We start from the raw sequence: 11,477 nt of genomic DNA, 5'->3' as shown, positions 1-11,477 counted from the left end.
AGGACAGCATCAACCACAGAGAGCAGCCGGAATGAGCACGCCCTTTCCCCATGGTTATTCTTCTGCTCGCCAGATGCACAAAGCTGTTGTCATAGCTTTGTGCTGTGTTGATTCTACCATCCACCTTAAAGGGCGCAAGTGGAAAAGCTGGATAATTAACAATTAGATGCATTCACTGCAGGGCAAGAGTCTTCTTAACCAGAATTTCCAGCTGCCAGTAAAAACTTTTTGGCATACAGAGAGAAACAAATGGCTCTGGAAGCTGAAGGGGAAAGGAAGGACAAAGATAATGGGGTGGCAGGCAGAAAGAAACTATGGGGAACGATGGGGCAGAAAGCAAAAAATTGGAAAAGTCTGCACAAATGGAAGGCACTGCAAAGCCATCCTGGACCAGAAGAAGGGAACATAGGAGGAGGAGGAGGAGGAACAGAGTAGGTTATCCTTTTCTCACAGACCAAGTTACTTCAGTCTTAGTGAAATAACTCTTCATAGAATTACACTCTCAGGCTCCGTCTAATTTATTTATTTAGAATATTTCTATGACGCCTCTCCAGAGTCCTGCTAAGAATCATACAGTTGGAAGGGACCACCAGGGTCATATAGTCCAACCCCCTGCACAATGCAGGAAATTCACAACTACCTCCCCCCACACCCCTAGTGACACCTACTCCATGCCCAGGAGAAGGCCAAGATGCCCTTCCTCTCATGATCCCTCTCATGATCTGCTCGAGGAAGCTTACAATTAAAAACCACAGTATTACAACACAAGCAGCATAAAAACTATCCATAAAACAGAGCACCCCATTCAGGAGTTGATAAGATGAAACCCCTCATTAAAAGCCTGGGTAAAAAGATTTGCCTGGCATCTAAAAGACAGTAAAGTAGGGGCCAGGCGAGCCTCAACAGGTTAGGCCTTCCAGGGGCAAGGTGCCACCACGGAAAATGCCCTGTTCGTACTTGCCACCTGCCTCACCTCTGAAGGCATAGAGAGCAGGGATTAAGAGGCAGATCACAACTGGTGGGCTGAGTTAGTATGAGAAGGCAAGAGGGCAATTAAAAAAACAAATCAGTAACTACCAGAGCCAGCGAGGTGTGGTGGTTAAGAACGGTGGTTTGGAACCGCGGACTCTGATCGGGAGAAACGGGTTTGATTCCCCACTCCTCCACATGAGCAATGGAGGCTAATCTGGTGAACCGGGTTGGTTTCCCCACTCCTCCATGTGAAGCCTGTTGGGTGACCCTAAGCTAGTCACAGCTCTCTTAGAGCTCTCTCAGCCCCACCTACCTGACAGAGTGTCTGTTGTGGGGAGGGGAAGGGAAGGTGATTGTAAGCCGGTTTGATTCTTCCTTAAGTGGGAGAGAAAGTCGGCATATAAAAACCAACTCTTCTTCTTATATTTACTTTACCCCCAACTCTTTACGTGAAGATGAGGGATGCCAAACTGTTACTGGGGGCTGTTCTTTTTTCTTCAGTTGTCTCTCTCAAATTTGTAAACTGCACCTGAGAAATCTTAAGCATCTTCCTACACACTCCTCGCTTGGAGGGTGCAGCGTCTGTATTTTCCTATGTGCATCATAGCCCTAGATTTCACGGGTGGGGATAAATGAGAAATAAGGTTGTCATCTGCACAGAAAGCAAAGCAGGGCCTGTGTGCTGGCCGCAGCTCATAACAAGAAGAGTTGGTTTTTATATGCCAACTTTCTCTACCACTTGAGACTCAAACCAGCTTACAATCACCTTCCCTTCCCCTCCCCACAACAGACACCCTGTGAGGTAGGTGGGGCTGAGAGAGTGTAACTGGCCCAAAGTCACCCAGCTGGCTTCGTGTGTAGGAGTGGGGAAACAAATCCAGTTCACTAGATTAGTCTCCACTGCTCATGTGTAGGAGTGGGGAATCAAACCCAGTTCTCCAAATCAGAATCCACCGCTCCAAGCCACCGCTCTTAACCACTACACCACGCTGGTACAGAGTTCTTGACAATACAAGGAAGGATGGAATGTAAGCAGCAAGATGCCTTGTCAGAATATTTATGAAACTGCCTGACACCAAGTACCGGTAAGCCTATTGGTCAATTTCACTCAGTACTGTCTCTCCAAATCTAGTGGCTCCACAGGGTGTCAGGTGGAGGTCTTCCCTAGCATTGGAAATGGAGATCCTTTAACTGCCAGGGATCGAATTTGGGACCTTTTCCTTGCAAACCACGTGTCCTCCAGCGTGGTGCAATGGTTAAGAGCGGTGGTTTGGAGCCGTGGACTTTAATCTGGAGAACCGGGTTCGATTCCCCACTCCTCCACATGAGCGGCGGAGGCTAATCTGGTGAACTGGATTTGTTTCCCCACGCCTACACATGAAGTCAGCTGGGTGACCTTTTTTTGTGATTGTCCTCACTCACTCTGTATAATCTGCCTTGAGTCTCTGTAAAAAAAATAGACTATAAATAACGTCAAAAAATTATACAGCTTGCTGTACGTAGGATTCTACTCTGTAATTTGGCCTCATTTAATGTGTCACGTTAATACTTATGCTATGTTTCAGTTCTTTCTGGTGGTTCCAGACCTTCTAAAATTCTTTTTTTTTACATATATTTTTTATTTTTAAAAGAATTAAGGAAAAAAGCATAAAAGAAAAAGGGTAAAGGGGAAATAAGATGTTACAATAAAGCTTCACTAACATTGCATCTACTGTTAAATTATACACAAGCAATGTATACACTGGGTGTAAATATGCCTTTTAACATTCTAAGATATGCTTTGTTAAATTTTCTTGTTAGGTTACCATTTTCTATACTTCTATTATACTAAACCAAACTACCTATTACAGAATGCTTTTAAAATATTATTTTAATATTTAACTCCTTCTGATTTCTACTATTTTACCATACTCTCTATTTTGTATCACCATTACCAAGTCACATAAACCTAATAAAGCTTCCAATTTAAAGAAAAATTTTCTCTCGGTCTTTTGACAGACGTTCTAAAATCCTAATGCATGGGTTATTGAATGTCCCATTTTTGTCCTAATGCATGGGTTATTGAATGTCCCATTTTTGTCTGTGCAATCCATCTCGTCCCTATGAGAAAGGTTGAGTATAAATGACATAAATATTATTGACTAATAAATTATATAATAATATATTAATATAATAATTACTGATAACAATACATTATATAATATTATTATAGTATTATAATAATATTATATAATTATAATAATAAATTATAATTGACTATGTTGTAAGCTGCCCTGAGCCCGGCCTTGCTGGAAGAAGGCAGGGTATAAATCAAATATAACAACAACAAATAGATTATAATAAATAACATAAAAGAAAAGCACAATCAGACTGGGAGAGAAGGGACCCACTGTAATAATGTGGCTTAATGATAGAGCCTCTGTTTGGCATGCGGAAGGTCCCAGGTTTAATCCCCGGCATCTCCAGTTAAAGGGACTAGTCAAGTAGGTGATGGGAAAGACCTCCGCTGCCGGTCTGAGTAGACAATACTGACTTTGGTTCTTGTAGGTTATCCGGGCTGTGTGATCGTGGTCTTGGTATTTTCTTTCCTGACCTTTCGCCAGCAGCTGTGGCCGGCATCTTCAGAGGAGTAACACTGAAGGACGGTGTCTCTCAGTGTCAAGTGTGTAGGATGAGTAATATATAGTCAGAAAGGGGTTGGGTTTGAGCTGAATCATTGTCCTACAAAAAGTATCAAAGGTAATGTACTTTTTTATATATACTTTTTGCAGGACAATAATTCAGCTCAAACCCAACCCCTTTCTGACTATATATTACTCTTCCTACACACTTGACACTGAGAGACACTGTCCTTCAGTGTTCCTCCTCTGAAGATGCCGGCCACAGCTGCTGGCGAAACGTCAGGAAAGAAAATACCAAGACCACGGTCGGCCTATAGGGCCTTCATCAGTGGTGAATTAAAATCCTTGTTAAGACTGCACACATTTACAGTAATAAATTAATAAATACATATACAAACAGTTCAAACCCAACCAGGCACGTGCATAGATTGTGAAATCTATTCCCAATTACTCAAACATCTGGTCAGATAGGTTCTGGTTGTAATGCATTTAAATAATTTTAACCTTTAGTGCTTCTAATACATTGCATATATTTTCTTTCCACCCAACCTTGGGTACCCAGCGTCTGACCTACAAGTAGGTTCTGGTTGTAATGCATTTAAATAATTTTAACCTTTAGTGCTTCTAATAAATTGCATATATTTTCTTTCCACCCAACCTTGGGTACCCAGCGTCTGACCCACAAGTAGGTTCTGGTGGTAATGCATTTAAATAATTTTAACCTTTAGTGCTTCTAATAAATTGTATCTATTTTCTTTCCACCCAACCTTGGGCACCCAGCGTCTGACCTACAAGAAACGGTGAACTCAGACCGTGAAAGCCTTCGACAGTACTGAACTTTGATGGACCAGGGGTCTGATTCAGGATAAGGCAGCTTCACGTGTGCAAGGACAAGCCTGCAAAGCTGCAAGGAAAATAGACACGTGTGCGTGTGGAAGGGGAGGGAGGCTGAGAATGAATGCCACTGAGTCTGGAGGGAAGTCGGGAGGGGGGGGAGCTGGACAGTGACCGGGGCGCGCGAGGCCCAGTCCCGGCGCGCACGCGCACCAGCGCCTTTCCTTCCCCCCCTCGCGTGCCGTGGCGGTTGGGGGGGGGGCGCGAGGCGCGCGCTCCTCAGCGCGTCGGTGCGTGTGTGTCTGTGTGTGAGGGACGCGGAGAAGAGGAGGGGCGGAGGCGGCCGAGCGCCGTCGCCGTCTACCCGCCGTAACGTCCTGACGCTCCGCAGGGACCCGCCGGCCGGACGAATGGGAGGGGAGGAGCGGAGGAGGAGGAGGAAGGGCGAGCCGCGTCCCGCCGCTGCCGCCGCCGCGTCCCGCCTCGGGGGGCTCGCTTACCTCAGCCGCTGCCGCCCCCGTCCGACGAGCCCGGCTCAGGTCCCAGCGACGGCGGGAGAGGCAAGGAGGGAAGGGGGTGGGGGGGTTGGGAAATGTCTGCCTGCTTCTTTCTGGGTATGTGTGAGGGGAGGGAAACGGCTCGGGCTCAGCCGCGCGCCGCCGGGCTGCCACTGCGCATGCGCGCACTCCTTTGCCTCACAACCTCCCCCTCCCCCCCCCATTCTCCGCGATGGTACCTACCTAAGCCGAGGCTTTCAAATGACAGAGGGGGGAGGGGGAAGAAGAGGCGGTTGGCTGAAGCCGCTTGAATTTTTTTTTTTTTAATATATAAAGAAAAGGCTGCCTGTGAAGTCGGTCCCGCTTTGGGCGCGCAGTGCGCCTGCGCCGACAAGGAAGGGTTTCTCGCGCTCCCCTCCTTCCTCTTGGCCGGGGTGTTTTGTGCGCGTGCGCCGGGCAGGGGGGGGGGACTGCTGCGCGCGCCTGCTCCCTCGCGCAGGTGTGTGTGTGTGACGGGAGCGCGCGCGCCCTGATTTCTTGACGGCTGCAGCTTAATTTGGATTGGCAGGGCCGGTGCCAGTCACTTTTGAGCCCTAGACAAGGCTAACTACTGGTGCTCCCCCCCCCCATTGTATGTGTGTTAAGTGCCGACTCATGGCGACCCTATGAATCAAAGTCCTCGAAAACGTCCTATCTTTAACAGCGTTGCTCAGGTCTTGCAAATTGAGGGCTGTGGCTTCCTTTATTGAGGGCCCCCCCCATTGCTAACTAATATTCAAAAACAGATGTCTTGTAGGGGAAAAAAAGCACAATACTTTTTATATGACGTCATCATTAATTATATTCCATAGCACTGTTGTGGTACTTATCTTAAAATAAAAAATATAAATTGTCAGTTGCTTTCCCCCTCCCCCAAGAAACTAGTCTGTTTAAAACTGTGCCCCTTAGGCCAGTTTTGTGCCCCTTTGAGGTCTGTGCCCTAGGCCAGGGGTCGGCAAACTCATTAGTCAAAAGAGCCAAATATCAGTACAAATAACAGTACAACATTGGTTCTTGTAGGTTATCCGGGCTGTGTAACCGTGGTCTTGGAATTTTCTTTCCTGACGTTTCGCCAGCAACTGTGGCAGGCATCTTCAGAGTAGTAACACTGAAGGACACTCCTTCAGTGTTACTACTCTGAAGATGCCTGCCACAGTTGCTGGCGAAACGTCAGGAAAGAAAATTCCAAGACCACGGTTACACAGCCCGGATAACCTACAAGAACCAATGAACTCTGACCGTGAAAGCCTTCGACAATATAACAGTACAACAATTGAGATTTCTTTTGAGAGCCACATTTCTTAAACTATATAGGTAGGTACACTGTTTATTAACTTAATAAACTTTAATTAAAGTTTTAAGTCTTAATTAAACTATAGGTACACTGAATAAAACTTGATATCATACTTAATAATGATCTTTTTTATTGATAAAAATTAAATTCTAAGTCCCTGCCATTTCCCCCTCCCCGTCCGGAGTACTCATCTGGAGGCCTGGTCTACCGCCATAAAAACCTATTTGTAGACCTGGCCTTCGGCTGAGTCCCATTGGGAGGCCAGGTCTACCCATTGGCTTTCTTGGCAGTAGACCTGGCCTCCAGAGGCCCATAGAAGCCAAGTGGTGGACCTGGCCTCTAAAGGGGGACTTTTTCTCCTCCTCGGAGTCCAGGTCTACCTCCAAGAAAGCCAGCGGGTAGACATGGCCTCTGAGGAGGGAAAAAAGTAAGTAAGGTATCCATAAAAGTAAATCATGACAATGACTGACAAACACTTAATATGAACAATGTGAGTAAACTTCTAGATTCACAGACGCAGTAAACACATGAGAACATAAGAAAGGCCGTGCTGGATCAGACCAAGGTCCTTCAAGTCCAGCAGTCTGTTCCCACAGTGGCCAACCAGGTGCCTCCAAGAAGCCAACCAGCAAGACCAGTGCAGCATCATTGTCCTGCCTGCGTTCCATAGCACCTGATATAATAGGCCTGCTCCTCTGATCCTGGAGAGAATAGGCATGCATCATAACTAGTATCCATTTTGATTAGTAGCCATAGATAGCCCTCTCCTCCATGAACAGGTCCACTCCCCTTTTAAAGCCCTCCAAGTTGGCAGCCATCACCACCTCCTGGGGCAGAGAGTCCCACCATTTAACCACGCGTTGTGTGAAGAAATACTTCCTTTTATCAGTTTTGAATCTCCCACCCTCCAGCTTCAGCAGATGACCCCAAGTTGTAGCATTATGTGTGTCCTGGGTCGGGGGCCCCACCCCACGCCCCGGGGCTTTCCCGCCACCCTCCACTTCCCAGACAAGTCCCTGTGCTGGCTCCAAAGTGTGCCTCTTCCCAGCTTACAGGGACCCGCAGGCCCAGAAGATGACTGGGGAACGGAGTCGGCGCCGCAGAAGACGGGGCGCCGCGGCCCAGCACCGCTGCCGGGGATGTGCCACCAAAGGAAGCCCGCCCTGCCCAACAGCTGATAGGCGGGCGGGCCCGGGCCAGAAACCGCCCAGCCACCTGCCCAGCAATTGCGTGGCTAGAGTGGAGGGGAGGCTTTAGCCTCCCAATTATTGAGGGCAAAGGAAAGGGGGACCCGGCCATTCTTTACGGCGGGGGGTGGGGGGAGACAGCGCGCCCGCTCGCCTGCTCTCTCTCTCTCTCTCTCTCTCTCTCTCTCTCTCTCTCTCTCTCTCTCTCTCTCTCTCTCTCTTTCTCTCAGGCATGCTGGCTCCGCATTGGGCATGAGAGCAGGGGCTCCGAACCAAGTTCGGAGAGCCGCACTCAAGGGGCCAAAGAGCCGCATGCGGCTCTCAAGCCGCAGTTTGCTGACCCCTGCCCTAGGCGACTGCCTAGTTCGCCTAATGGTAGCATCGGCCCTGTTTGGAGGCTTGTTTTGTGTGTGTGTGTGTGTGTGTGTTTTGCAATCACCTTGGTTGTCAGGGGAGGGTTGCCCTGCACAAGTATTTAAAAAAAATCACTGCAATGATATTGCAGAAGCTAGAGAGGGGCTTAAATTAAGCTGTCCGGGGATTGTTGATTTTTTTTTAAAAAATGTTTCTATCAAGTAATATAATGCATTATTTATTAGTTTCTTCGGATTATGCAGCGTTCTTTCCTGAAGGTGGCTTTCAGCACAGCAACCCTACAATATTTTTTTAAAAAAAATCACAACCACCACCCAAATTCCGGAATAATGTTCCAGGCAATACAACGCAGAAAGAACTCAGGACATCATTTAAAACTTTAGAAACATAAAGAGATTTGGAATCTTAAAGATCTGCAAAGAAGGGGGGTTTCCTTATCCCCTTCCCCACACATTTCGGTTTTTTGGGGGGGCAGAAAAAATCTACACACATGGCTTCAGCATTTGTAGAAACGTTACATCTTCATGGGAGCAAGAAGGTAAATTCCTAACGTTTGAAAGCATTTGTGATTTTATTGATGAAAACACCAAATAACCAAGTTAATATCCTAAAGAATGTCTGTAGCCAGTATGCGTCTTAGCTATCAGAAAGTGGAGGCTCTGAGTTCATAAATGCCACCAGAAAATATACTGCACAGCACGTGCAGAGTATGTTTCTTGCACATTATGGCACTACAGTTTAAAAGGAGGGGAGTCCTACCCAATCCATTAATGAAAGAAAGCAACATTGTTGAGAGAATCTAAGAGCAACCCTCATTTTTAGCCACCTTGTTACTGGACCTGATCCAGAGCTGGAAATTAGAATACCCAAAGGAAGACTGTATCATTCTCTAGCAACTTATTCTTCGTGGTTCTCAACAGAAGATGCTTTCTTCTTGGAGTGCTCTTCAGACTTGGTAAAAAAGTTTGGGACTTGTAAAATCTTACCTTGCTATAGGCTAGGCATCCTGTGTGGGCATGCCCTGATTCCCAGAAACACAACCTGAATTATCCCCCTAGATTTTATACATCTTACCAAAAGCTTTTTAAATAAAGTTGTACTTCAACATAAGCCTCAGGATCATCTTAATATCTTCTGTGCAGTCCCACATGCGGAGATTCAATTTCCAAGCAGAGATACAGACCACTGCGGAGATTCAATTTCCAAGCTTCTAGAAAGTTCCGTGTCTTTGGAGCGCTCCTCCTCCCCTCCTCCTTGAGTCGAGGGCTGGGCTTTTCCTGCCCAAATGGGCAGAGACGGGGAGAGTGCTCCTCCCTCAGTTCCGTGGTGGGATTGGATACTGTTGAGGAGACTTCAGTCTTCAACCTCGAGGTGATGCTGGCAACTGCTGCCGAGGTAAGGAGGGCTCTCGATGCCAAGGTGATTTCTGGCATTGTGGGGCGCTTGATACTGTGCTTGGCCTTTTTGGATGGCAGTTCTGAGGCCACTCTCTGCAAAATGCAATTTGCTTGATTAACAGCAGGGGAGAAATGCTAGCTGATTATATTTTGCATTGTACCTTTGCCACACCCTGATTCCCTTTGCATCCTGATTCCCTTCTTTGCCACACCCCTTCCAGCTTCTGATTTGGGGGGACTGACCATTCATCTCCAGGCTGGCTGCTGCCCTATATGCTATAAATTATGCACCACCGGATTTCAGAATTATGATCTATAGTTTTAATTGTAATTATTTTTTATTAATTTGTATTAATTAATGGATGTAATGGGGTTCTAATTATGTGAGCCACTCTGAGCCCAGCCTTGGCTGGAATAGAGCGGGATATAAATCCAAAAATAAATAAATGTTAAGGGCCCAGGGATCTCCATTCCTCCTTGTATCTGACGAAGGGAGCTTAGACTCTGCAACGTTTATACCCTGGAAATCTTATTGGTCTCTGAAGTGCTACTGGACTCAAATCTAGTTCATTCCCCAAAGAGTGAGCGTAAAACTGCTCTTGCCTTAAGAGGGGCAGGAAACAGGATTTCCATATCTGCAGCTCTACAAGTTGCTTCTTTTTGGGAGACTCCCAAATTTAGCCCATCGTATTTCACTGTGGTCTGTGTATCTGCTTTGTGGGTGTGTATATGATCAACTATCCCGGTCCTTGCAATTATTGGAGTTGGCACCCTGCTCTAGCAGGCACTATATTATATGGTGGCTAGTGTTACTAATTTTAGAAATGATTTTTTATTGGTTTTAATGTATCTTATTGTTATAATGTTGTTTTAATGTTGTTACCCAGCCTGAGCCTGGCCTTGGCCGGGGAGGGAGGGTTATAAATTTGACAAATAAAAAATAAAATAAAAACCGCATTTCAAAAACTCATTGAAACAGTAAATCGTTGGTTGAAGATATGAAGAAGCCGAGCTATCTGCTAAGTTGTTTCCACGCAGGTGATTTGCTTGGATTTGGCATCCAGACTGTGGAGCAGGGTTTTATTTCTATTTTTTGAATATCCATGTGACATTGTCCCCAACTGTCCACTTTCTAGGTTTTCTCCCGCCTTGATGCAATCATTCCCAAACTTGCCTTGATTTAATGCTTTTGGAAAGATGGCAACCAACATGCCTTTGCATTTTGTGTGGATGGGAAGAGGCACATTTTTGACAGTCCTACCAAAATTGGTGCTATTTTCCTCACCTCAGTTCCCTGCAGCTGCCATTTTCCCCTTCACTACCAGAGAGCTTTGGGGACTTTTTAAAAAATTAGCAATTGCTTGATCGCTATAACATCATAACAATCTATTGCCCCAACCTCCTAGCACCTCTGAATTCCCAGTTTAATTTTTTTAAAAGTCTCTGTAACAAAAAGGGCTGGGAGGGAAGGCGGCATAGCATAGCCTGATCTTGCGAGATCTCAGAAGCTAAGCAGGGTCAGTACTTAGATGGGAGACCACCAAGGAAGACTCTGCAGAGGCAGGCAATGATAAGCCATTCTGCTGCTCACTTGCCTTGAAAACCCTATGGGGTCACTATAAGTCGGCTGTGACTTGACAGCACTTTACAAACACATATACTGCGGGAGGGTAGGCGGCATGGTATAGCCCTCCTGTCAGATCTCAGAAGCTAAGCAGAGTTGGTACTTGGATGGGAGACCACCAAAGAAGACTTTGCAGAGGCAGACAATGCAAGCCACCTCTGCTTAATCACTTGCCTTGAAAGCCCCTTTGCTGGGGTTGCCATAAGTTGGTTGCAACTTGACAGCACTTATGTACATATGAAACAAAAGGGCTAGAGACCTACCTTTTTAAAGCACAGGTGGCATACATTTTTAATAACAGAAGCATATCAGCTTACGTGTTTCAACAATGTTATAATTCCTATCTGGGTACCATTTCCACAGTTGTCTGCTGAGGAACCCCCCACTTGCTGTAGAGGATTTGGGTATGATCAAGGCTCATAATCTGGTCATGTGGGATGCCTAAGGAACGCCCACCTGCTATAGAAGATTTTGGGTATGGTCAAGGCTTAAATTCTATTTATGTGGGATGCCATTTTAGCCTATGTGAACCAAAACATATTCTTCAATATGAGTGTGTGTGTAAAGTGCCGTCAAGTCACAGCCGACTTATGGCGACCCCTTTTGGGGGGTTTTCATGGCAAGAGACTAACAGAGG

Source organism: Euleptes europaea, chromosome 2 (assembly GCF_029931775.1).
Source record: "Euleptes europaea isolate rEulEur1 chromosome 2, rEulEur1.hap1, whole genome shotgun sequence".
In the NCBI taxonomy this organism is placed as follows: Eukaryota; Metazoa; Chordata; class Lepidosauria; order Squamata; family Sphaerodactylidae; genus Euleptes; species Euleptes europaea.
Note: the sequence above shows the minus strand (reverse complement) of the source record.